Source organism: Oryctolagus cuniculus, chromosome 15, assembly GCF_051225735.1.
Source record: "Oryctolagus cuniculus isolate XC-2025 breed Fujian yellow rabbit chromosome 15, ASM5122573v1, whole genome shotgun sequence".
Classification (NCBI taxonomy): Eukaryota; Metazoa; Chordata; class Mammalia; order Lagomorpha; family Leporidae; genus Oryctolagus; species Oryctolagus cuniculus.
In genome coordinates, this window is record NC_142881.1 from 58,592,882 (window position 1) to 58,620,794 (window position 27,913).

Consider the following 27,913-nt stretch of genomic DNA (forward strand, 5'->3'; position numbering starts at 1 on the left):
TCATATAGCAAAGACTTTTCCCAAATTGTTCCTATATACTTTTCTAACTTTAAAATTTTATAAAAGGGTCATGTTCTCTAAAAGGAAGAACTGTAGAATATGTTACTTTTGTTGTACCGTTTCTTGCATAAACAGCCACTGAAACTGTTGAAACTTGTATCTACAGTGTGGAACTAAAGTGGTAATAAATAAAATATGCTTGAAATAGGAAGGTCATGATGCTTACCCCAGAAAACTATGAAGCCTCAACTGCTAAGGAACAAAGTTTAAAGCAAATGAAAATGCATCTAGTTCATAATTAAATGAAAATGTTGGTACAGATGAGTCTTACATAGAAATTAAATAGCAAGCAAATGTTTTTGTTTGTGTTTTGTTATGTTTTGTTTTTATTTTTTTAAATCTGTGCCATTATATTCAACCTTTTAAAATGACATATTTCGCCTTAAGTGTAAAATCTTTATTTCATGGTAAAGATGAAATATGATGGCCTTAAACTTAGTTCTTGTCTGCAGAAATAGCTTTAAAAATATTTTATTCTTAACAAATAGCAGAGTACCAGATCCTAGTGCACATTTTTCAGACATGAAAGACATACAAGTAGACAAGCATAAAAATGAAATCTCTTCTTTTAGAATCCCACTGTATTGAATAGCATGTCAGGAAGACACCCTGATGGTGAGCATGCTAACTAATCTTTCTGAAACAAGGTCTGTGCTATGAAAATGAAAGCAAAACAAACTGAAAATTAACTCCGAGATTTTAAATGAGGTTAAAAAAATAGCTGTATAAGGATAGAATCATTTAGCTACAAAGGGAAGTATCTTGAAGACTGTAAGCGTCTTCAACTTTTGAATCCTTTGGGAAAGTATGATGCCATGTTCATGTGGCTTACTTCTGGGGTAGGACTGGGGGTCAATGAACAGCAACCAACATTCTGTCAAACATATACCATATGAAGCACTTCATGTACGTTCTCTACAATGCTATTCACAATAATTCTTCACACATTTGCAATACGAAGAAAATGAAGTTCAGTAAGTGTGTCCTGCCTTAGGAGGATACACAATAGAAGGTGGAAAGGGTAAAGCCGAGTTCCGTCTCAGATTTAACCCACCGTACAATAACAACTTGAATGTGCTGAACCCCTAAAATGTAATGAGCAAAATACATTTATGGAGTCAATTAACACTGCATTTGAACCTGAGCTCTATACTTGATGGCTACTGTTAATTCGTCATTTGAACTCAGTGCAATTATTTCATTTAAAAATTATTTATTTATTTGAAAAGTAGCATTAGAGAAGCAGAGAGAGAGAGAGAGAGAGAGAGAGAGAGAGAGATTCCATTTGCTGTTTCACTCCCCAGAAAGCTGCAACAGCTAGGGCTGGGTAAAGCCAAAGCCAGGAGCCAAAAGCTTCTTCCAGGTCTCCACCAGGGGTTACAGGGCTCCAGGTACTTGGGCCATCTTTCACTGCTCTTCCCTGGCCAGTAGCAGAGAGTTGGATTGAAAGTGGAGCAGCCGGGACACCCACTTGCCTCCATATGGGATGCAGGTGTCACTAGGAGGGGCTTAACCTACTCCATCACAATGTCAGCCCTACTTCATTCTTTATATCACCTTTTCTGACTCTCCCCAACCTCAGAGTAATAAAATAAATCAAAATTAAAAATATTTTTGCTTCTATTGATTTACACATATTTCAAGTATAACACCTGCAAAACATTTCATCTTTCATTTATACTCTACCTCATCTTTTAAATGATCACATCTTAACTATAATCTTAATATCTGCTATAACATCTGGTACTCAATAACTGAAGACAAAATGAATAAATGGGAGTGTGGTAATCCAAACTTATGTTAATAGTAAATAATATTCAAACTATTTGAATATAATACAATCACTACTAATACAATCACTTATTATATTATTAGCAAAAGCAATACACTTCTACTCTGTTAGCTATCAAATATTCTATTCAATTAGTGTTTCTATTCAAAGAGTATTACCATGATTTCCTATATGAATGTACAATATAAACAGTATGAGAATTAAATCTAATCTGTGGATCTGAAAATTTGTATCTGAAATAAGTTCTCTGGGTAAGCTTAGCTAAGCAGAATCACTGTTGTTACTCAAATCTCCATAGCATTTGTAAATGGAGGCCCAAATGTGAACACAGAATGTTCTATAAGGTCTCTCCCAGCTCTGAAGAAAGGGGTGCTCGAGTTCTCTTGTTGACAGGCATCTAGAAAGGGCCTCATTAATTACGGAGAACTCTGTTCTGTGTTGCCTGTGTTCTCAAACCAGAGTTGTTGGATAATTGGAAGAAACTGAAAAAGTTAGGTGTAATTTGATGCTTTGTTTCCTAAAATCACTGGCTCCCTCAGTATTTTCACTTCAGCACATCTTATTTTGTGATGATCTGCCTCATTTTTCTTCTCTTCCTGCTAGTTTACCCTCCTCCACTCAAACTCTGCAAACTCTAGAATTGACTGTTACTAATTGCAAAAAATTTAAGAGATACAATTTGTTAATTTCAGTGATTCAACACCAAACTAACTTACTGTGACCCCTGTTCTAACGAATTTCAGATCTTTCTAGCTTCTAGGTCAGAAACTGCTTCTATAAACAATAAAGGAACTAGGTTCAAAACTGGAGGTTTTGCATAGGCCCAGAACAGGATCCAAAGATAATATATACATTAGTGGTTCCTGTTCTCAGTCATTTTGATGTGCAGGTAATTACATCACCAGCTTTCTCTAGTCACCAGTTTTCTCTAGTTTACAGATGGCTAATCATGGTACTTCTCAGCCCTCATCATCAGATGAGCTGCTTCTCACAACAAATCTTCTCAAAGCATGTCAGTACAAGAGGGATTTAAAAGGTTTGTGGAATGGGCCCCCATTGTGGTTCAGTGGTTTAACCCACCACCTGCAATGCTGCCATCCTGTCTAAGTGCAGGTTCAAGTTATGGGTGCTCCACTTCCAATCCAGCTCCACGCTAATAAGCCTGGAGAAGTAGCAGAAGATGGCCCAAGTACTTATAAACCTGTCACTCATGTGGGAGACCCAGAAAGAGTTCTAGGCTCCTGACTTTAGCCTAGCCCGTCGTGGCCATATGGAGAGTTAGCCAGTGGATGGAAGATCTCTCTATGTCTCTACCTTTCACGCGCACGCTCTCTCTCTCTCTCTCTCTCTCTCTGCCACTCTGCCTTTGAAGTAAATAAATGTTTCTTTAAATAAAAAGCTTGTGGAAAAATGGAATTAATCAATAATACACATTTCTTGAGCCTTTTGAAGACCCCTTTTATGCATCCTGTTTCATTTGTTTCTCTGGGGAATCTCAAAGAAATCAAATCCCACTTCTGCATGTGAACCCATGGATACATTCACCATCCTTTTAAACCAACCCCTTTGCCCCTATTCCCACAAAGATTGCGCTCCACTTTTAGGTGGCTTTGGCCATAAGGAGGCATGAAAGAGTGGGCGAAGAGCAAAGTTGCAGCATTTATTTTTTGGTTGCCATTGCAAGTCGTTTCAGTCGTCAGGCCATCATGCTGAAAAAGCTGCACTCTCAGGCTCCAATACCCTTTTTTCCCTTTTTCCTACAGGATGGGAAGGCAAGACTTTCATGGTTGCCGCCTTGAGTCTTGCTCTAGCCTCTGTTGGTTTATCCACACCTACATTGATAGGCCCTTTAATACATTCTCCTCAAATCACAAGCTTGGTGTACCATATTTACTCTTCCTGACACAAATGGATGAAGCAAATGCAGGAAAAACTCAGCTTTCAACATCCAATGAACCAGAAATACCTTTCCTGTTCTCTTCACTTCTCCTTCCTCCACTTGCTCCCAGGACAGAAGAGAAAAGAAAAAGAAAAGCTAACTAAGTTCTCTTTCAATCACAGGTGTCCAGTCTACATTAGGCCTGAACTGTGAGAAATCAGAGGATTAAAATCAAGATAGGAGTTTTGACAATTACCTTATAATTACTGATTAGAAGAGAAAAAGTGACACAAAAGACCAAAGACAACTAGAAATGTTTTTTCTTGCCTCTGAGGATCCTAACAACCAAACTGCCACAAACTCTTACAGCCTAAAGCATTGAAGTATTCAGAATTGTCAGTGATGTTTCACAGCTAAAGCTGCCAAGAGGCCATAGTACGTCTTACTCAGCATCGCAGCCACAATATGCTTCCCAATGGGCACAGCTCTCTCTCTCTCTCTCTCTCTCTCTCTCTAGATATATATATATATATATCTAGAGAGAGAGAGAGAGAGAGAGAGTAATTAAAATAGTATGGTAGTGGATAAAAGCAAAGCCAAAGAAGTGGAACATCAAATCCCAAAGTGTCCAGGTGCTGGTGTTTGACTTGGCCACTCAATGGGTCACACGTATCCCATATCAGAGTGACTAGATTTGAGCCTCAACTCTGCTTTCAGTTCTAAATTTCTGCTAATATACACCCTGGAAGGCTGTAGGTGAAGAGCCAACAAGCTGGGTCTCTGTTACACAAATGGGAGATCTAGACTGAATTCCTGGCTCCCCGTTTCAGCCTGGTTCACCTCCAGTCATTGCAGGCACCTGGAGCTCTGTCTGTCTCTCTATTCCTCTCTTTCTATTTCTCTGCCTCTTAAATAATTAAGCCAAATCAAATTTTTTAAAGAATCCTTCTGGTACTGGTGTTGTGGCCTATACCCACATCCCTTGCTGGAGTGCTGATTTGAGACCTAGCTGTCCTGCTTCCCATCTATTTTCCTGCTAATATGTCTAGGAAGATGGTAGAAGATGTCCCAATTGCTTGAGCCACTGCCACCCATGTGGGAGACAAGGATGGATTTCCTGGCTTGTGACTTTGGCTTAGGTCAGATCTGGATGTTGTAAATATTTGGGGAGTGAACCAGCAGATAGAAGATATCTCTCTCTCTCTCTCTCTCTCTCTCTTCTCGCTCTCCCTCTCCCCCTCTCTCTCTCAGTCTGACTTTAAAATAATTAAATAAATAAATCTTTTAAAAAGTAGTTCTTGTGGCAATCTGTCTCTAATTGAAAAAAATTTTTCACTAAAATAAATTAATTAAAATAAAAAGCTTCTTCACAGCAAAAGAAATGATCAACCAAATAAAAAGTCAGCCTATGGACTGGTGAAGTACTTGTAACCATAAAGAATAAATACCTAAGATTTATAAAGAACTCATATACTCCATTAGAAAGAAAACATAACCCAGTTGAAATAGGACAAAGGATTTGAATAGGTCTTTCTACAAAAATAAAAATGACATGAATTTGCCAACAGGTCTATGAGTAAGGTTTTCAACATCACTAGTCAGAAGGAAATTCAAATCAAAATCAGTAAAGATAATGACTTTTAAGATACCTATTATCAACAAGAAAAGAGATAAGAAGTATTAGTATGAAGGTATAGAAAGAGAGCATGTAAGCAGTCTTGATGGGACTACGGATTGGCATAGCCATTACTGAAACAGTGTAAATATTCCCAAAGAAATTAAACATAAAACTACTACACGATCAAGCAATCCCTTTTTTGCAATTTACACCCAAAGGGAATGAAATCAGTGCCTTGTTAATAGATCTGCACTCTCACAACAATTGCAGCATTAACTACAATAGCCAAATGATAGAAACAGCCTAGGTGCCCTTCACACACACACACACACACACACACATACTGCAATAGTATTCAGCCTTTAAATGTACGAGATTCTGCCAATTAATACAGTATGTATAGACCTAGAGAATATTGTGCTGCATGAAATAAGCCAAAGAAATGAAGAAAAATACTGTATGATTTCACTTACATGTAGAATCTTTAAAAAAAATAAAATGAATATATAGAGATGGACAATAAGACAATGGTCACCAGGGCCACAGGGGTGGGGAGGAAACGAAGTCAAAGGACACAAATTAACAAATATGTAGGATTAACAGGCCAAAAGATCTACCATAAACATGAGGACTGTGGTTAACATATTATATTCAGATATTTTTGCTAAATGAGTAGATTAAAGCTGCTCTTGCCACAGGGGAAGAAAACATGTAACTATGAGATGATGGGTATATTCATTTGTTCCACTCTAGTAAACATTTTACTATGTGTGTATGTGTGTGTCTAATAACATTGTTATATAACTTAAATGTGCACAATAAATTTAATATTTGTAAAAAAATCATTAGTCAAAGTGATGGTTCTTGAGCTAATTCCAAGTAGATGTCTAATTTTTTTTCCTTCAAATACTGGTGCACAGATAATAATCTATACATAGTTTATCAGAGGAGAAGTTTTAAGTCCTAACTTTTCCATTTTTGAAATGTTTGAGCTTAGGAAAATCACACAGTCTCTATGGGTCTCAAGTCTCCTCTTCTATAGAATGGGGTGTGGGCATAGACCTCTTGGGGTCCTGTCCACATCTCATCACTATGCACCAAATGTCCCTATTAGCAGTGTTTCTTGACTCCTAGTGTTAGTTCCGTATGGAGAAGTGAATTTTTATGTCATTCCTTAAGAGAAAACACTAATGGAGGAATATTCCTGGTTTGAAGGTTCCTCAGAGTGGAATTTACCTCACCAGTGAAACTGGACTAAAGTTGGAAAAGAGTCTTTTCCATCCCTCTATCTGGTATTTTTTTTTTCTGTTTTGCTCTCTGTTTTGTTTTCCTTTCCATGGCAAAAGACGTGAATTCTCAAGAAAGCTCTCAGTTACCTTTATGAACAAGCCCAAACCCTTGTCTGGTTTTATTAGTTCCCATTTCTGACAAGGGGCAAGTGTCAGGTCCCAGTGAAAATACAAAAGTGGATCAGCATTGGTGGCAAAAGATATTCTCATTCTCGCCCCAATCAGCAAGTTTAAAAAAGAAATACCATTCAGGCTATGTCATGTGTGATAAATGGATGCATGTTCTACCACATCCTTTCAAAAACTCATACTCAGTGAGCGATTCTACAAACAATGTGCAGAGATTTTAAAAGCCCTTCAGTAAGTTTTAATTAAGGCTATTGAACACAGCCTGGAGAATACCCAGGTCTGAAAGGCAAAGTTAAATACTGTCTATTCAAAAGAAAAACCACAAAGTAACCATTTGAAATGTCATTATTAATCCTAAGAAGTCGTTTCCACTACTTTACCATATCTTCAAGAGATTTATATGTTACTCTTCATATTATGTTTGTAAGGCAAACAAGGGAACACCTGGGCTTCATTATTCTTTAACAATAAAAAACTTCATAAGTTTGACTTAATAAATGATATAATCAAGTTTGATTCACAGTAAGTCAGATCTTGAATGCTAGAATTTTGTTTAATGACATTGACCTTCTTTCCCAAGGGTCAACTTTCCCCCTCACTGAGACAGTGCAAACTGCCTACCCACCCGAAAGAGATGGACATCCGGGGAGTCATAAACCAAGCCTCTCTGAGCAGGGGAGATATGGACGTGGTGCTATATATCACTTCCAGACGTCAGAGAGGACTGATAGAGCAGTGCAAAGTTCCCAACGAAGCGCAGCCCAGTTGTAGGAGATTGCTGTGATGATAATCGCCCGAACTAACCATAAATTCTGGACTCAGAATTAGGAATGGCCTGTAAACATCAAATAATGGGTGTCTAAATTGAAAATGAAACTATCTGTTGCCTGTAATATTTCTTGCGGTGTGGCTTAGAGAGCCAGTAATGTTAAAGCCAGACATGATCCTTTTCCATGTCTGCTGTTAGAAAGCTGAGGATATTAACTCCTCCTTCCATCACCCTCAGAAAAACAGAGCTAAATGAACTAGCTAGAAATCATGGGGCATAAAATACAGATTTAACATTATGCCGCAAGAACATTACAGGTTTAAAAAAATACAGAGAGACACAGTACTACATTCGAAGAACTGTACCAGCAAGTACTGAAGGAACATTACTAAATAGTTTACAGCAGACACTTTCATATTTCACTGTGCCATATTTCACTATTTCAATTCTCTTTCTGTGTGTGTGTAGTCAATAAGCACCTCCTATAGTGATATTTGGTACACAGCGATCATATAAATATCTTCTCAACTTCTCAAACCTGGTTAGAAGAGGTATCAGTAAATTTAGCGTGAACATAGATCACATACCATTTTACACACATGGCATTTTGGAATTCAGAATAATTGCAGATATGTACAGTTGAAGGCGGGCTATCCTTGAAAGATTGTTTTAATGTACTTTATTAAATAGGTAAGTTGTATGAATTCAATAAGCACATTGCACATTTTTAAGGATTTATTTATTTATTTCAGAGAGAGGGAGAGACAGAAAGAGAGTTCTTGCATCCTCTGGGTCACTCTCCAAAAGGCTGTAATGGACACAACTGGTCTGATCCAAAGCCAGGAGCCAGGAACTTCTTCTGGATCTCCCACTTGGGTGTAAGGCCCCAAGTACTTGGGCCACCTTCTACCGATTTTCTCTGCCATTAGCAGAGAGCTGGATCAGAGGAGGAGCAGCCAGGACATGAACTGGTGCCCATATGGGATGACAGCACTACAGGCAGAGGCCTAGCCCACTACATCAAAACACTGACCCACTTTGCACACTTTGCACATTTGTATTTTGGTTGGGTCATCTGTAAATAACAAATGTGTTACTTTTTACATATGTTGTAAGTTTGTTAAAAAATGTTTTTCTCCTACCATTTTATAAATAAAACATCAGTTTTTCTCTATCTATATGCTTACTACACTTTTGTTCTTATGAAAAGTAACTGAAGCCAAAATCTACAAATTAGTGGAGTGTAAATTCATGAATATTTAGCAAACTCAAAAATATTTCCTATTTCTCCTGCTAACCCTGTATAAATATACAATCCATTGAACCCAAATCTTAATTTTTTTATCAGACTCCTGGAAGAAGACAGTGCTTTTTGTGACATTTTGGTACTATAATTAAATGGGATCTTTTCCATGTTAGTATAAGCTAGCATGTGTGTATGACAATTAAACAGCATTGTGGGTGAGAATGAGAGAAGTAATAGTTGTTTTCAAAATGTTTGACACATATGGGTGTCTAAGCCCCAGCACTGCTCTGCAATGGGCAAGAGGAACTTGGGGGCTAGGAGAAGCAGAGTAGCATCTGTTTTCCTTTCAGTGTTAGAGAACCTACATATTTAACTCTTCAGTGTTCAGTCAGCGATTGTTGCGGGAGAAGTAAAGGGGAAAGATATTAAAATTGACCCAGAGCAATTGCAAGCATGACTGAAAACACTTGATAAACATATGCCTCAATTAGCAGATATTTCTACCTAAGAGAAAGTTCTCTTATCCCCACTACTATGCCCCTACAACCTGAAAATACTCAAGAAGAAAAAGGAGCTAATAAAGAGTTAATTATTTAATAATTAAGAGGTAAAGCCAGGGTCAAAATTTTTGCAGAGAATTTGGGTGTGAAGCAAAGGATGAAGAATAGCAATAATATAAACAATAAAAATGTCAAATGTTAAAGATCTACTTATAAATTTAGCAAAGATTGTATAATAGCAATAGTAGAAAAAACAATAGAATCAATTGGTAATGGTTTCTTATAATGTACCAAGCAATGAATTCAGTATTCTACAGACACTATTTTGCTAATAGCTCTCCATGGCTTTATTAATTATTAGTAACCAATGAACAATAGTAACTATGTAATAATTCTGTTTTTGAAATAAGAAAACTAAGAATCAGAGATGCAAACTTTATTCTATGTGAACACTCAACTATAAAGTGACAGGGTCAAGTGTGTCTAACTCCTGAGGTTTCAAATGCTATGTTACATTATTTCTGTACAGCCATAAGGGGACTGGTTGTGTTGTAGCTGGTAAAGTTACTGCCTGTGACATCAACATCCCATATAGGCACTGTTTGAAATCCTAGTTGCTCCACTCCTGATCTAGGCTCTTGAAAATGGCCTGGGAAAAGCAGTGGAAGATGTCCCAAGTGTATGGACCCCTGTCACCCACGTGTGGAACCTGAATGAAACTCCTGGCTCCTGGCTTCAGCCTGGCCATTGCAGCCACTGGGAGGAGTGAGCCAGCAGGTGAATGGATTATCTTGCTCTCTCCCTCTCTGTCTCTGTGTCTTTGTCTCTCTGTCACCCTCTTTCAAAATAAATAAAAAATAAATAACCTTTTTTAAAAAATAAATATGCCATAAATAATTAACTTAGATGAGATTGTCTGAAAAGAACCCATGCAGAAAAAGTGATATCCCTAGTATTAAGTAGAACAAACAAAAAAAATTCTCTGAGGGATAAAGTATTAAGTTGTTCATCAACAGTCAGGGCAAGGGCTGATCAAGTCACCATTTCTCATAGTGTCCATTTCACTTCAACAGGTTTCCCCTTTTGTGCTCTGTTAGTTGTCGCCGATCAGGGAGAATATATGATATTTGTCCCTTTGGGACTGGCTTATTTCACTCAGCATAATGTTTTCCAGATTCCTCCATTTTGTTGCAAATGACTGGATTTCATTGTTTTTTATTGCTATATAGTATTCTGTAGAGTACATATCCCATAATTTCTTTATCCAGTCTACTGTTGATGGGCATTTAGGTTGATTCCAGGTCTTAGATATTGTGAATTGAGCTGCAATAAACATTAATGTGCAGACAGCTTTTTTGTTTGCCAATTTCATTTCCTTTGGGTAAATTCCAAGGACTGGGATGGCTGGGTGGAATGGTAGGGTTATATTCAGGTTTCTGAGGAATCTCCAGACTGACTTCCATAGTGGCTTTACCAGTTTACATACAAGAGTGGATTAGTGTCCCTTCTTCCCCACATCCTCGCCAGCATATCCCTCCTAGTATTTTTTTTTTGTTTGTTCTACTTAATACTATTGGTTGAATTCTGTAATTAATACACAGTTATTCTTAAGTGCTGAAACGTAACTGAAAAGTGATCCCTGTTAAATATAAGAGTGGGAATAAGAGAGGGAAGAGATGTACAATTTGGGACATGCTCAAGCTGACTTGCCCCAAAAGGTAGAGTTAGAAACATACCAGGGGATTCCAATTCAATCCCATCAAGGTGGCATGTACCAATGCCATCTCACTAGTCCCAGTGATCAATTTCTGTTCACAATTGATCATAACGATAGGACTAAGAGTCAAAGGGATTACATAAACAAGACTAGTGTCTGAAAATACTAACCAATAGAATAAAAAAGGGAGAGAACGATCCAACATGGGAAGCAAGATACACAGCAGACTCATAGAATGGCGGATGTCCTAAACAGCACTCTGGCCTCAGAATCAGCCCTTAAGGCATTCAGATCCGGCTGAAAAGCCCATGAGAGTATTTCAGGCATGGAAAGCCAAGACACTCTGGCAAAAGATCTCTGTGAGTGAGATCCCAGTAGAAAGAACAGGTCATCAAATAAGGAGGTAACTTTCTCTGAAAGAAGGAGAGAACTTCCACTTTGACTATGACCTTGTCTAAATATGATCGGAGTTGGTGAACTCAAAAGGCTTCCATAGCCTTGGCATCTCATGACAAGAGCCTAGGGTGATTACTGATGCCATAAACAAGAGTGTCAATTTGTTAAGTCAACAACAGGAGTCACTGTGCACTTACTCCTCATGTAGGATCTCTGTCCTTAATGTGCTGTACATTGTGATTTAATGCTATAACTAGTACTCAAACAGTATTTTTCACTTTATGTTTCTGTGTGGGTGCAAACTGTTGAAATCTTTACTTAATATATACTAAACTGATCTTCTGTATATAAAGAGAATTGAAAATGAATCTTGATGTGAATGGAAGGGGAGAGGGAGCGGGAAAGGGGAGGGGTGCAGGTGAGAGGGAAGTTATGGGGGGGGGAAGCCATTGTAATCCATAAGCTGTACTTTGGAAATTTATATTCAAAAATAAAAGTTAAAAATAGAAAAAGTGATATCCCAGCAAAAAAGGTACATTAAAATTAAAAAACAATTAGACGGGGCTGATGCTGTAGTATAACAGGTAAAGCTGCTGCTTTCAGTACCAGCATCCCAAATGGGCGCCAGTTCAAGTCCTGGCTGCTCCACTTCTGATCCAGCTCTCTGCTGTAGCCTGGGAAAACAGCAAAAGATGGTCCATGTCATTGGGCCCCTGCACCCACGTGGGAGACCTGGAAGAAGCTCCTGGTTCCTGGCTTTGGATCAGTGCAGCACCAGCCATTGCAGCCATCTGGGGAGTGAACCAGCGGATGGAAGACCTCTTTCTCTCTGCCTCTCCTTCTCTCTCTGTGTAACTCTGCCTTTCAAATAAATAAATAAATCTTAAAAAAAAAGAACTGAGTCGTCTCTGTTCACTCCCCCCCTCCACAGTACCTAGCTTATGACTGGCACTTAGAAGTTTCAATAATTACGTATTAGATAGGTTAAGGAATAAACTATTTATTTTATAATGATACTAGATATTTTTATAAGAATACTGGGACTGAATATATCTTATTACAACCAAGGTTTTCTTTCTATAGCAAGAAAGAGTGTGAGAAACACGATCTTACCAAAGCTTATAGGAGTGAGCTGAGTGTTACATTCATACACTGTATATGCTTTATTTGCACGACTCTATAGTATATAAAATTTCACTGAGAAGATAGCACAGCGTGTGAGACAGCAATAATATTTCTATAGGACTATCTTGTAATATAATTAAAGTAACTAGTAATATTATACCTATAAAAAGTCAGAATGACACATTTAGCTCTAAAATGCTTCACCAGTTGCATATTTAACTTCAATATGCATATGCTGATTTAAAATATCTCACTTTATTAAAGAATTTATAATCACTGTTAATATTTAGCTTGTAAAGGAACATTGTCTTGAAAATGTGTAACTACATTGGGTATGGTCTTGAGGTTTAAAAACGTTCCTGAAATCAATAACTATAAGAACAACTACTTTCATGATGTCTACAAATATTTTTCATATTCCATGATTTTTAGTTTGAGATCCAGTGTCATTAATTCAGATAGAACATTATTTTTATTTTTCAGGGTCTAAAGCACTGTTTCTCAAATTTCATTGTGCATAAGACTCTTCTGGGTATATTACTAAAATGTAAACTCTTACTCTGTAGGTCTTGTTGGGGCCTGAAATTCTCTATGAATAACCAACTCCCAGGGGATATTGACACAAAAATCCATGAGCCACACTTAAAATAGTAAGGTTATGGAGCAAATACAATAGTAATATCTGAATCACACACTGTTCAAATATCCAGCACTTTCTGTTATACTTCTTTGTCTTGAATTCTGGCACACACACATACACAATTTACTTACTGTTATAAGTGTCAGAAATCAAGTCAATTATACTTGGCAAGTTTTTCAACTGTTTTCTCTTTAAAATATCTAAATCTAAGTTGTAGTAGTAGCTAGAATATTAGGCAAAATCATGGAAGATCCTATCAGGAATGATCCTATCAGGAAAGATTACAGTCTTCTACACAAAGTAATAAAGATCATTTTGGTTACCTAAGTCTGAGCAGGAATTTACCTAAAAGCTCTTCTATTTAGGTATTATCCTTTCTCGAAGTTCACAGGAATCTTGAACGGTTTTCTTCGGGTGTAGATTTTATTCTTGCAGAATACATGAGACATAAGAATCTAAATATGCACAGAAATCATTGTATTATATAAACATAGAAACTGAGTCAAAAGCTCACAAAAATTAGAAGACAGATTAATAATGGAGATGATATGATAACTAGGTTCATCTATCAGTGCTAGACGTTAAACGGTAATCTATAAGGTTTATATCTATCTATCTATCTATCTATACATACATACATACATACATATATATTTGAAATCCTGATCATGAAACTGACTTACAGGGGTTTTTAGCTTAAAATTTTTAACTTAAAATAAACTTGTCAGGATGGCAACTACCCTCATGGTTAAGCAACTGTTAAGACACTTGCCTCTCATATCAGAGTACCTAGGTTTGCCAGCAGTTCTGGCTTCTAATTCCAGCTTTCTGCTAAAGCGTTCTGGGATGCAGCGAGGGGTGGGGGATGGAATCCCTGAAACCCATGTGGGAGACCTGGGATGAATAATAGGCTTCTGCCTTCAACCCTGGCCCACCCCAGTTCTTGCAGGCATATGGGGAGTGAATCAGGGTGAGATTTCTCAGCCTCTCAAACAAATAAATAAATTTTTAAAACTAAAAAAAGTCTAATAATTATATCATTTCTCAGTATCTACCATATATTAAGAACTATATTTTCACCTATATATGTAGTTTATCTAGTTTAGTAGCCACTTTGTGGTAGAATATTACCATTACATTTTACAGATGAGGAAAAAGATACATTAAATTTATTTCATGCCCTGTCCCACTCCGCCAGGCCTATTTCTGAGCCCTGCTCGAGTCCCGGCCCCCTTCACCCATGTCCATCACTACCTGCAGCAGCATTGGCAGAAGGCCTGACAAACTGCCTTTAAATGTGAGGGCCTTGGGCTGGCTACTTGGGGACACAAGGCACTGGACAGTGCAGCCCCTGATGTACATGTGGGAGATACACTCTGCCTCCAAGCCACTGAAGGGCACCCATATGGCCGGCTGCCTGCACTTGACCATGGAGACTGCAATCTTCACTGAGAACCCTGTTGCCCTGAGTGCTGAAGTGCAGTGGTCCAGCTGCAACATCTTTTCCACCCAAGACCATGCAGCGGTTGCCATTGCCAAGGCCGGCATTCAAGTGTACACCTGCAAGAACCAAACAGAGGAGGAGTACCTGTAGTACATCAGGCACTCTACTTTAAGCCCAAGCCCCTTAACATGATTCCGTACGATGGCAATGACCTCATCAACCTCATCCACACCAAGTACCCAAGCTTCTGTCAGGCATCAGGGACTTCCCTGAGGAGATCTTTACTGGGGTCCACAACCTCTACAAGATTATGGCCAATGGGGTCTTGAAGGTGCCTACCATCAGTGCCAATGACTCCATCACCAAGAGCAAGTCTGACAAACTCTATGGCTGCTGGGAGTCCCTCACAGATGGCATCAAATGGGTTACAGGCATACTGGTTCACTACCCAAATTGCCACAACTTCCAGTCTAGGCTGGTCAAACTGCAGGCAAGAAGGCAGTGGTAGCGGGCTACGGCAGTGTGGGCAAGGGTCACATCCAAGGCCCTGAGGGATTTAGGTGCCAATATCATAATCACCGAGGTCGTCTCCACCAATGCATTGAAGGATGCCATGGAGGGGTAGGAGTGGACCACTGTGGATGGACAACATCTTTGGCACTTTGGCACTACCACAGGCTGCATGGACATCATTCTTGGGTGCCACTTTGAGCACCTGAAGGATGATGTCATCATATATAACAACAGATACTTCAATGTGGAGACTGACATCAAGTGGTCAACGAGAATGCTGTGGAGAAGTTGAGCATCAGGCCCCAGCTGCACTGCTACAGGCTGAAGAATGGGCAACACATCATCCTGCCCGCTGAGGATCAGTTGGTCAACCTGGGTTGTGCCTTGAGCCACCCCAGCTTTGTGATGAGCAACTCCTTCACGAAGCAGGTGCTGGCACAGCTTGAGCTGAGGACCCACTCTGATGAGTAATGCTCTTGGTGTTCACTTCCTGTCCGAGAAGCTGGGTGAGGCAGTGGCAGCAGCTAACGCTCACCCTGGGCAACTGGAAGTGAACCTGACCCAGCTGACTGAGAAGCAAGCCCAGTACTTTAGCATGTCCCATGATGTTGCTTTCAAGCCTGATCACTGTCACTACTGAGAGCCAAGTCTACCCTTCACCTTCCAGTGTCCAGGCCCCTACTTTTGGTATTAGCTTGTCAGTGGTGCCCCCTATAGACTCCCTAGGACTTCTCACCCAGTCTTAGGTCTTTGCATTCCTCATCCATCATATTATTCCAAGTATGGCACAGGAAACTGAGAGGTCCCTCTTCAAGCCCTAGTCACGATGGAGACATCCATAGGGAATCATTATCTGAGGAGTCTTACACCTGCTAGGTCAGTCCTTCCTTAGGTTGGAAGTTGGTAGTGGTGTAGACAAATCCCATACACTTTACAAGATAGGCCTTCACCTTGCCTATAGTGGTAGACCCATGTGCTTGGTTTACAGATTCGCTGGTTGCTCAGCCCATGGTGGAAGAGAAGGAACCCTATCAAAGGGCAAAGAGGAACTGTTGAAGCTTGAATATTTCTCAGAGCCTAGTTTAGTGCTGAGTCCTCTCATAAACCTCAGAATAATGAGTGAGGTTAGCCCTTATTAGTCCTTTTGGTCTTCATTTTACAGGGGTCAAAATAAACTCTATAAGAGGCAACCAGAGGTTGAGCGGGGCCAGCAAAACTGAAAAGCAGGCATAGATTTGCCATCACTTTGTAACATGATGGTTCCTATCACAATCCTGGGTCAAAAAGATGCTAATTTGGCTTATAATGCTTATATACTACTTAGAGTATCAAAAGAAAGCATGAAGTTGGTAAATAAAAATTATGATGACCAAAAAATTTTATTTCATGAATGGTACAGTCCACATTCTTTATACTATATACTAAATATTTTAAATTTTATAAGTAGTTTCAAATTGATTACTGTAACATTCTTGGAATTTAAGCTGTTATTTAGATATCTACTAAATAGGCTCAGGCCATTCATAAGTTTGGTTGATGTGTCAGTATATCAGATTATTGCAATTATGTAAAAATACTTCTATTTATTCCTTGTGTTAGAATCATTTTACTGACCTTTCCCCCTGCTGGGTTATTTCATGATACATTAGTCAGAAAACACAGCAATACATAAGCAAATTTGGAATTTTGAGTCATTGAAGATCAAACTATCCCACACACCTTATGCTGAGTTTCCATTTAATTTCAGGTTAGCACATCTTAATACTAAGCATTTCAGATCATATTACCTGACCAGAAATAAAACTGAAGAACATAATTAAAGCAGAACCAGACCATGATTTAGAAGGTCACAAGTAAGATAATCAAAAATGTAGAGACGACCCCAGAAAACCCCTTAACAACCATCCTTTCCTCTAACAGTTTGAACTAAGTTGTGGATCAAAATCAAGTATTACTACAAATCTAAAGGATATCAGTCTGAAAGACCATGTAAATAACTACAAATGAGTGAATGAATAAATGAAACTATCACTGTATTGAAAACAACAAAAGCTTCTGAGATTACGAGCCACGTATAACAAGTGAAATTGAACTGAACAAAATTATCTAGTGATCACTCCAGCACAATGTCAACACTTCAAAATAGTCCACAGATATTCTGAGTTGCACATTTTTTATTATCACTTTTAATTATCCTTCATCGTTAACTTTTGTATTTTTAGTCTTGACATACATGAACAATAACAATCCTTTGGTTTTACAGAATGTTGACACAGTTTCAAGTGAAACAAGGGAAATTAGTGAAGTTTTTTTTTTTTTTTTTAATTTTTATTTCCTACTGAACAAACAAAGACAAGGGACTAACATTTTGTTGTAGTGGGTAAAGCTGCCTCCTGTGACGTTGGCATCCCATATGGGCACCGGTTCACCCTGGATGCTCCACTTCTGATCCAGGTCTCTGCTAATGTGCCTGAGAAAGCTGCAGAACATGGCCCAATTGCTTGGGCCCCTGAACCCATGTGGGAGACCTGACAGAAGGTCCTGGCTCCTGGCTTCGGCCTAGCCCAGCCCTGGCCATTGCAGCCATTTAGGGAGCAAACCAGGGGATGGGCGATCTCTCACTCTGTTCCTCTCTCTCCATATGACTCTGACTTTCAAGTAAATAAAATAAATCTTCAAAAAAAGAAAAACAAAGGCAAGAAGAATATGTGACCACCTATGTGATTCAAGTGATTATTTTTCTTTTTTCACATCCTGTGCTATTCCCAGTTTCTAAGACTCAACCGACATTCTACTATAGAGGGGGCATATTTCATGAAAATAATTTAAGTCTATAACCCAACACTTGCATGGTAACAAAATACCTTCAGTTATTCGGTGCCTATGTGGTGGTGAACTTATGGTTCCCAGGATGGCAATCATCCATTTCACCCACATTAGAAGTCCCACAAAGATACAGTTCACTGCCTCAATGAATTCAGCAATAAAAAGAAACACACTTAAATACTAAAGCCATCTTGCATGAATAAATGGCAAAATAAAGGAAACCCTTTAAGTGCTTTCCAGCAGTTTAATCCAGAACTATTCAGTTTCCAATTATTCGTTCCTCCTGAATAACTTTTTTTCCCCTAGGCAAAGCTGGGAGAGAGCAGTGTCATTGTGATTTTGAATTATTGTTAAGATAAAAACATATGTTGGTACTGTGAATAGCTACATGCAGGATTTTGTAATTCAAAGGTTATGTGGTCATTGTTTAATGGAAAACACCAAAGCATGAGAGAACTTTCCTTGCTCATAAGGCAAAAAGGAAAGGAAAGAAAAAAAAAAAACATGTTTTAAAATTACAAATGGGACCTAAAGCTCTCAGAAAATCAAAATGGTCTGTCATTGATTTAACTCACTGTCAGAATAAAAGTCAACAACCTTAAAAGGAAGATTAAAATTATGCAGAGCCTCTATAACATATAGTCCACAATATATAGTTTACAATAAAATGAAGTCATGTAGAGGAACAGGAAATAGTTATTGATAGAAATTAAAACAACTAATGGAAAGAGAACCAGAGAGTTTTCAAATAATAGAGTTAAAAGACAAAGAGTTCAAAAGTGCAATTGTTACTTCAGTGAAAGTGACTAATAAAATTAAGAAAGCATAGATTATTTCCAAAGAAAATTAAAATCTATAAAGTATCAGATTAACATTTTGGAACTGAAAAATCCAGTAACTGAAGCAAAGAACTCATTGGACAGAATTAACAACAGATTCTACTACTACTTATTGAGTTCTTAACTTAGTGGAGGATTAATTTTGTGAAATTGAAAATATGTCATTGAAAAAATTAAAAGAAAAATAAAAAGGAAGGAGAAAGGGTGGGTGATAGCAAGGGAGGGAGGAGGTAGGATGAGAAATATTATTATGTTCTTAAAACTATCTGAAATACATGAAATGTGTTCCCCTCATATAAAGAAGAGAAGAGAAAAAAAAAGGAAAAAGAAAGTAAATGTGATTTATAAATTTGAATAAAAGTTAACGCAAATATCAATTAAAGCATGGAAAAAGAAGAAGAGATGAGTAGGGATAAACATAACAGGGATATATGGGACATGTTCAAAAGGTCTTATAAACATTTTAGTATGATTCCAAAAAATAAAAAAAGAGATTGAGATGATAGTTGAAGAAATAATGGTGAAGAATTTTTCAAATCCAAAGAAGGAAAAGACTCAAAAAGGTTCAAGACTCTTAGTGGAAAAAAAATATAAATTCGAGAACTTCAAGCAGGGCAAATTCAAAGAAAATAGAACTAAGCGCATCATAGTCTAGTTACTATGAAGCAATAATAAACTCTTTAGAGCTTCCAGAAGTGGGGTGAGGGGGTTCGCCTTGTCCAAGTCATCCCTTGAACACTCACATCCTTTATCAGAGTGCCTGGCTTTGAGTCCCAGTTCCACTCCTGATTCCAGTTTCCTGCCAGTGTGTACCCTGGAAGACAGCAGATGATGGTGCATGTGCTTAGGACTCTGCTACCTTTGAGGGATATCTGGATTCAGTTTCCAGTTTCTGGCTTTGGCCTTACACATATGTGCACACACTCTTTTACATAAAGGTATAAATGTATACATAAATACATTAAAAAGTCAGAGGAAAAATAATACATCTTTACAGACAGGATATGAATGCCGTCTAGCTGTGGAAACTAGAAGACAATCAAAGGACATCTTTAAAGTGCTTAAAGAAAACAATAGACCTGTCAGCTTAAATTCAACATCCTAAAAAAAAATAAACTTGCACAAATAAGTGGAAACGTCTTTTAATAAGTTAACATAAAAATGTAAGTGATTAAAATAAGTTTATATGGTAGTTTTCTTTCTTGTTGGTATGTGTTAATATTGTATCATATTCATGGAAGTATAGGCTTGATAAAAAAAAAACACAACAGCAACACTCTAAAATTTGAAACTGAAGAATTAAGGGGCTGGCACTGTGGTCTAGTGGGTTATGCTACCACCTGTGACACTGGCATCCCACATGGGTGCTGGTTTGAGTCCTGGCTGCTTTGCATCCCATCCAGCTCCCTGCTAATGTGCCTGGGAATGCAGTAGAGGACTGCCCAAGTCCTTGGGCTCCTGCACCCATGATGGAGACCCAGAGGAAGCTGCTGGCTCCTGGCATTGGATCAGCCCACCTCTGACTGCTGCAGCCATCTGGGAAGTGAACCAGTGAATAGAAGACCTCTCTCTGTCTCCTCTCTCTCTCTCTCTCTCTGTAACTCTGTCTTTTAAATAAATAAGATAAATCTTTAAAAAAAAAACTGGAGAATTAAAAAAATGCAAGGATAATCCCTTAAATAAAAAATAAAATGAGCAGATATGTGATATATGTAACTATAAAAATGTAAATAAACAAAACAAAGAAATAGCTAAAATATGGCAATATTTAAATGCTCTGAAGAAATCTGAAAATATTGAAATTTCAAATTTAAAAATTTCAGGAATAATACAATTTTGTCATTAAAAACAGACTACCATCAAGGGAATAAAATTATATAAAAAAGTCAGTGAATAAAGATATTTTAAAGTTACCTACATTAAGCACTCTATCTATTGAACTTAATCCTTTACAGATTTACACATTTACTCCTACAAGCTTTAGATACTTTATAATCCTCAGATTCTGATAGAAAATTTTAAGTATCATAAAATTATACATAACTCTTTCCATGGAATTTTTTTAAAGATTTATTTATTTTTTTATTTGAAAGGCAGAGTGACAGAAAGAGGGGGGGGGGGGGTTCTTCCACGCACTGGTTGGCTCCAACTGCACCAATCCAGGAACACAGCCCAAGTGCTTGGGCTGCTACTAGCCATGTGGGAGACCTGGAAGAAGCTACTGGCTCCTGACATAGGCCAGGCCCAGTCTCAGCCATTGTAGCCTTCTGAGGTGTGAACCAGCAGATGGAAAAACTCTCTCTCTCACTCTGTCTCTCCCTCTCTCTGTGTAACGCTAGCTTTTAAATAAATAAAATAAATCTTACTGAAAAAAGCAGAATATATATATTGAAACTAGTAATAAGTTTGGTCAAATCATAGGCTACAAGGTCAGTATTTTCAAAATTCAACTATATTTCTTTTTTTTTTTTACAGGCAGAGTGGACAGTGAGAGAGAGAAAGAGAGAAAGGTTTTCCCAGGGTGCTGGCGCCGCAGGCAGAGGATTAGCCTATTAAGCTGCAGCACCAGCCTCAACTATATTTCTATATACTAGCAATAGCATCAAAAATCATAAACACTCAAATATAAATTGAACAAAAACATGCAAAAATTTATGCTGAAAACAAATCATTTCCATAGAAAGTAAAGAAGGGAAATAATAGTTATGCCTTATACATATATTGGAAAAGTAAATATTGCTGCATTGACAAAGCCTAAAAATTAATCTATGTATATAACGCAATCATAATAAAAATCCTAGAAGGTTCTTATTGTACAAATTGACAAAATTATTCTAAAACTTATATGTAAATGCAAAGAATCTATAATCTATTAAAAATTAATCTCAAAAAACACACAGACCTAAGAGAACTTGATTTTAAAATTATTGTATAATTACAGGAATTAAGAGAATGTGCTATTAACAAAAGGATGAACACATAGGTCAATGAAAGAGAAGACAATTCAAAAATATATTATCTTAATTGTATTGTCATCTTATATATTAAAATGTTTTTTCCAAAGATATCAGGAAAATCAATAGGAAAAATAATTCTAAAATAACAGAGTTAGAACAAGTAGATAAACATATTCTTTTAAAAAAGGAACCTCAATCCCTCTTATACCACAAACCAAAATTAATTTAAATAGTTAATAAACATTAAATGTTGGAGAAGAAATCCTTTTGAAAAAAATACATGTTTTCAATTTTGGAGAAGTTAAGGTATCTTGGAGATGATATAGAAAGTACTATTAAAAAGTGACAAATTAGACTTCATAAAAGGCAATAATATGAATAAGTATAATACAAATAGGAAGGGAATACTCACAATAGATACATATATCTAACAACTTGTATGCAGACTATATAGCTCCTTTAACACGGTTAATAAGAGGACAGATGAAAACTATAAAAATGGGTTAAAAAGTTTTGAGCAGATACTTCACGAAAGAAGATACACGAATGAACAATATGCACATGAAAAATAATCCAACTCCAAATATCATTTCCACATCCACTAGAAAGGCTAAAATTAGGAAGGCTGGCCATCCCAGTGTTGGCAAGGAAGTCGAACAGTTTGGAACTCTTTAACATTGCTGGTGAGAGTGCTAAATGGTACCACCTCCTAAAAAAGATTTGTCAATTTCTTAAAAGATTATGTATATATTTATAACCAATCAATTCCACTGAACATGTGTCCAAGAGAAATTAAAATATATATTAACAAAAAGAATTTTACAGAAATGCTCATAGCCATTTTAATAATAATTTCCCAAATGTGGAAATGATTCAAATGCAATTAAGCATGAAATGTTTTAAGAATGTAGTATATCTATTGAAAGGAATGCCACTCAACAATTAAAAGATTTGGATTATTACTTACTTACTTATATTTAACTATTTATTTATTATTTGAAAGGTAGAGAGCAAAGATAGAGGAAGATAGAGATCTCCTATTCACTGGTTCACTACCCAAATTACTACAACTCCAGTCTAGGCTAGGTCAAACCCAAGAGCCAGGAACTCCATCCTGGTCTCCCACTTGGATAGCAGGGACTCAAGTTCTTCAGCATCTTCTGCTGCCTTCTCACACCTGAGAAGGAAGGTGGATTAGAAACAGAGCATCCAGGACTCAGTCAGGTACTCAAATATGGGAAGCCAGCATTGCGGGTAGCATGTTAAATCACTGTGCCACAATGCTATCCTCAAAAGGTTTGAATAATTGATATAAGTGACAACATGGACAAATATCAATTTTTTAAAGGAAAGAAGATTATACATTTAAATGTAACTTTAAACTGGACAAACTAACCGATGGTAAAAGATATCTAAACAATGTTTGAAGTGGTGTGGCATGCAGTTATGATCATAAGTGGACGGAGAGAATTTGTTGATGTGTTGGAAACATTCTTTGTATTCTGAGTGGGAATTACATGAATATGTAGGTTATTCAAAACAGCAAATTACAATATTTAAGATCTATACATGTAATGTAAATATAAACCTCTTTTCAAAAAACTCAAATGGGGTGCATTCATTATTATATACTTACAAAGCAATTTTGCCTTTTTTTCCAATCAGGGCTATTATTAATTAATTATACTGGCTTTACTTACAACTCCCCTAACTCTTATTTTCACATGAATTCTGTCTTTTTGAAATATCCTTTCTCTCCTTACCCACCTACTGATATCTCACTTTAAATTGTTGACTACAGTGAGCTCACCTCTTCTCCAAAGTCTTTCCTTCCCTCTCAGAAAACCTCTCACTTCTGTTCAGTTCTCCACCTCCAATCAACATTCATCACTACACATTGTATATTAGAATTTATTTGCATATCTCTCATATCATATACTCACATAAGGGATAAAGGTAGGGATCATAGTGATAGCGCCTACTATCTACTAGCAAAAGTACCAACATGAACAATTCATTGAATAAAGTTTGTTCCAGGAACATGGGTAAGCACCTTGTTTATATGTCTCATTTAACTTTCAAAATGGTCCACATCTTACAGGTGACCAATTGAAGTATAGAGAGGTCACAAAGTTGGTGTACTGAGTGAAGTTAATGTTAAGCTTGCAACTCAAGGGTCTCTGATTCCAAAGTCCATGCTCTTATATGATTAACTGCCTTCCAGATCTCCTATGACAAAAATAATAGGAATTTAAAGATGGTTGCATTGACTTGGCCACAAAACTGTACCTTCCTTGTGACTTTGATGAATAAACTAACCCAGCTGAAGCCAAACTGCCAGGTTTTTAAAAATAGGAGTATACAAGCATTACTTTTTTCCTCATTTGCCATCACTGATATTTCTGAATATTTCCAAGCAAAGATTTATTCTTTGTCTTTCATTAGTAATCTTATTTAATTATCTTTAAGTACTGCTTACTAAAATTGGCTGTTAGCATTGTGTATACGTTTAGCTCAACCAAAGAAAGACACAGATGTAAACTACAGTAAAAAAAAAAAAAAAAAAAAAGAAATCCAGTCATTTGCAACAAAATGGATGAATCTGGAAAACATCATACTTAGTGAAATAAGCCAGTCCCGAAGGGACAAATACCATATGTTCTCCTTGATCTGTGAGAAATAATAGAGCACCTAAAAGAAAATCTGTAGAAGTGAAATTGACACTTTGAGAAGGGATGACTTTTGAGCTGAGCCTTGTCTTGACTGTTGAGGAAATTTTTTTTTGTTTTTGTTTATTTGTTTGTTTGCTTGATTTTTCTTCATATTATTTGTTGAACTCTTTACTTAACATAGAGTTAATCATATGTGTATAAAGTCAATTGAGGATGGAGCTCAGTAAAAAATAAGAGTGGGAATAAGAGAGGGAGGAGGAAGTTTGTAACTATAAAGCTGTATAGTTCTGCATACATTCTTACGAACTTACTCTAACGGCAAAGTCTAAAAACTTGTCATAGAACCCCCATGCCCATTAAGCTGGATGGTAAAAATGCCATCTTAAGTGTTAAAGTGATCATATTACGTGTTAAAGTGAACATATAGATAGAATTAAGTGTTAAAGTGATTATATAAATAGGATCAAGTGTCTGCTAATAATAATAATAAATAGAATTAAAAAGGAGAGAATGTTCCAACATGGGAAGGAGGCCACACAGCAGTCTCATAGAATGACAATCTCTTTAAGTAGCACTCTAACCTCAGAATCAGCCCCTAAATCTTCCTGGTCAACTGAAAAGCCCATGATGGCATTTCAGGCATGGAAAGCCAAGACACAGTGGCAAAAATGTTCTACATGAAGGATCTCTGTGATTGATACCCCAGTGCAAAGAAGAGTCCATCAAAGAAGGATGTACTTTTCTCTGAAGGGAGGAGAGCGCTTCCACTTTGCTTATGGCCTTATCTAAACAATGATGGAGTTTGGGGATTCAAAAGGCAGCTCATGTCAAGAGCCTTGGGTGATCACTGACATCATACATAAGAGTGTTAAATTAACAGCAGGCATCACTGTGCATTAACTTCCCATGCAGGATCTCTGTCCTCAATGAGTTGTATTATGAGAGTTAACTGTAAAACTAGTTCTCAGTTTGTGTGTATGTGCATGTGTGTGTGTGCAAATTGCTGAAATCTTTGCTTAGTATAGAGTTGGACTTCTGTGTACAAAGTTAACTGAAAATGAATCTTAATGAAAAATGGGACTGGAAAAGGGAGATGGAAGAAGATGAGGGGTGGGAGGGCGGGTGTGATGGGAAGAATAACTGTATTCCTAAAGTTGTACTTATGAAATTTGTATTAATTAAAAAATAAATTAATTAATTTAAAAAAAGAAAAATATAGAATGTACTACAATCTCTTAAACTGACTTCTAAAATACTGAAATCCTGTTTGATAATTTAAGAACTCTCTGGTTTCATCTTTCACACACATTAGTTTGGGGTTCTTTTGTTTTTCTTGTTTACAAATCAGTTGGCTTTGTGATGTTGGCCCTGGATGCCCTAACTCCTCATTAGTGAACTCTAGTATCTGCCCTACAACATTTCATCTGTGTAGCAAAACCCTGTGCTCTGCCTTCCTAATAATGAGAGTGAAATGTCAAAGCCTCTCTTTTGCACTCTACATGTCCCTTGCTTGTCCTTGTATATCTACAACATATACTTCGTTTTCCTTTTATCCTATATACAATCTATGAGCAGGATAGTGAAAAGGATAATACTTTTCATAAAGTACACAAAGAAAAAACAATGGCAGGTTTTTTCCTCAAAAGGTACTGAATAATTTTTGTTAAACACCTGTAATATAAAATTTGCATAATGTCTCCAGCTGTTTTTAAACATAATCCTGCTTGCATCATGATTGTTATTAAAACACTTTTAGAAGATTATATGAATCTAGAATTATGCAATATTTAGCTCTGGTATAGTAAAGGGTTAACACAGCAGGCCTGAGATTGCTATTTCTAGAAAGGCCTACTTGTAAGGTTGCCCTTGGCTGTATCTTGGGAAACTGAATGGTAAACAGTCTCCTACAGTGTTGTAAAATTTCTCTAATTGATAAGAGTAGTTCACAGTGCCGGAGTTGTGCAAACAGTATCATTTGTGCTGAACACCTGTTTTCCTCCCAGATTTTTCTGCAGGCTCAGAAGACAATGAGCTTCCAATAAAAACTCTGGACTCAACTAAGCCAAGCTTCCATGATAGAAAATATTTCACACATGTTCTCACAATTTGTTACCAGTTAAATTAAATGTGTCCTGTATGACTCCACTGGGAGAGGACCCTGGCAGCTTGAGGATGGTTTCTTCTAAACTCTGTCACTTTGATCTTTCTCTTTGGTTATTTTGCCTTGTATCTTTTCACTATAATAAATCATGAGCATGACTCTTTGTTGAGTCATGAGTCCTCCTAGCAAATCATCAAATTGAGGGTTGATGCTAGGAACACATGACAGAGCTAGGGTTTTTCTGTGTCATTCTTTAAAAAATAGAGAAAAAACAGAATACAGAGCTTATAATCTTTTTTTGAAGACTACATTTAATATTGTATTACTGAATTTTCACTTGCCTAGAGATACTTTTTATATAATATACTCTAATTATTTTTGTAATTATACAAATAAATTATAATGTTAGTTTGTGGGGGAATAAAACACAGAATGCAGATTGTGCTGAGATGTCTACTTTTATCAGAAAATTCAAGCCACTACTTTCACAGGTTCATCTGTAACCTGAAATTATAAAAGGAATAATGAGATCCAGATAAATCAGAAGATACCAGTTGAGGTTCTAAAGAGTGATTCCTCTAAATGACATTAATCCTCAATAGGAGATGTTCTGGAAGGGTTATAGTATTTATTTTCTAGGAAAAGAAATATACGACTGTGTGTTTGTATAATGAACTACGAGTGAGAATGAAATGTATTCACGTAGTGGAGTTTCTAGGAAAGTATGTATTGACTAAGTTACTGAAGTGGAATGGGCCAAGAAAGTTGATTTTTTTACAGAGTTTTCTTCACATGGAATCTTCTAATAAGAACAAATTAGGTGATATTTCTCTTATATCACTCACAAGGATAATTAGAATTATTTCAAAATAATACAATGGAAAATTACTTTGGAAAAAGTCATTCTGACATATTAACATTAAGTGTTCACTGATGAAATATCAAACAAATAGCTGTTTTATTATATAAATGCTTGGAGAAAAGAAAAATGAAAAAATAAAAAATAATTAAATGTTGGAGATGGAACATGATATAAATAACAATTCTTAACAACGCATTATTTGTGCCAAACATTGGTACATACAAACTCATTTAATCTCGGCAACTATCCTAGGAGATACATGATATTTTGCTAGCACGGTTTAGCAAAGAGGAAACTGAGGTAGAGAAATGTAAATAAAAATCAGTGAGGATCATTACCTGTGGCAGACCAGAATCCAAAACCAATTAGATTGACTCCGGAATCTAAACTCTTAAATATTATACTTATTCTTAAAGACAAGACGTACTGCAGAAAGATTAATCAAAATAGTGATAAAAATTTTTGAGCGTGATTATCAAATTTGTAGTATTATAAAGAACTAAAACTGGGTTAAAGGACTAAAACTAAATACACTAAAA

The 27,913-nt window shown here is 36.9% G+C and overlaps 1 protein-coding gene and 1 pseudogene across 2 annotated transcripts in view; one reads left to right on the forward strand and one right to left on the reverse strand.

Annotated features, from left to right (window-relative positions):
* The window catches only part of CTNNA3 (catenin alpha 3), a 1,694,949-nt gene that overhangs the window by 844,718 nt on the left and 822,318 nt on the right, over positions 1–27,913 (reverse strand). The window lies entirely within an intron of this gene.
* Positions 14,509–15,757, forward strand: LOC103351353 (adenosylhomocysteinase-like; annotated as a pseudogene).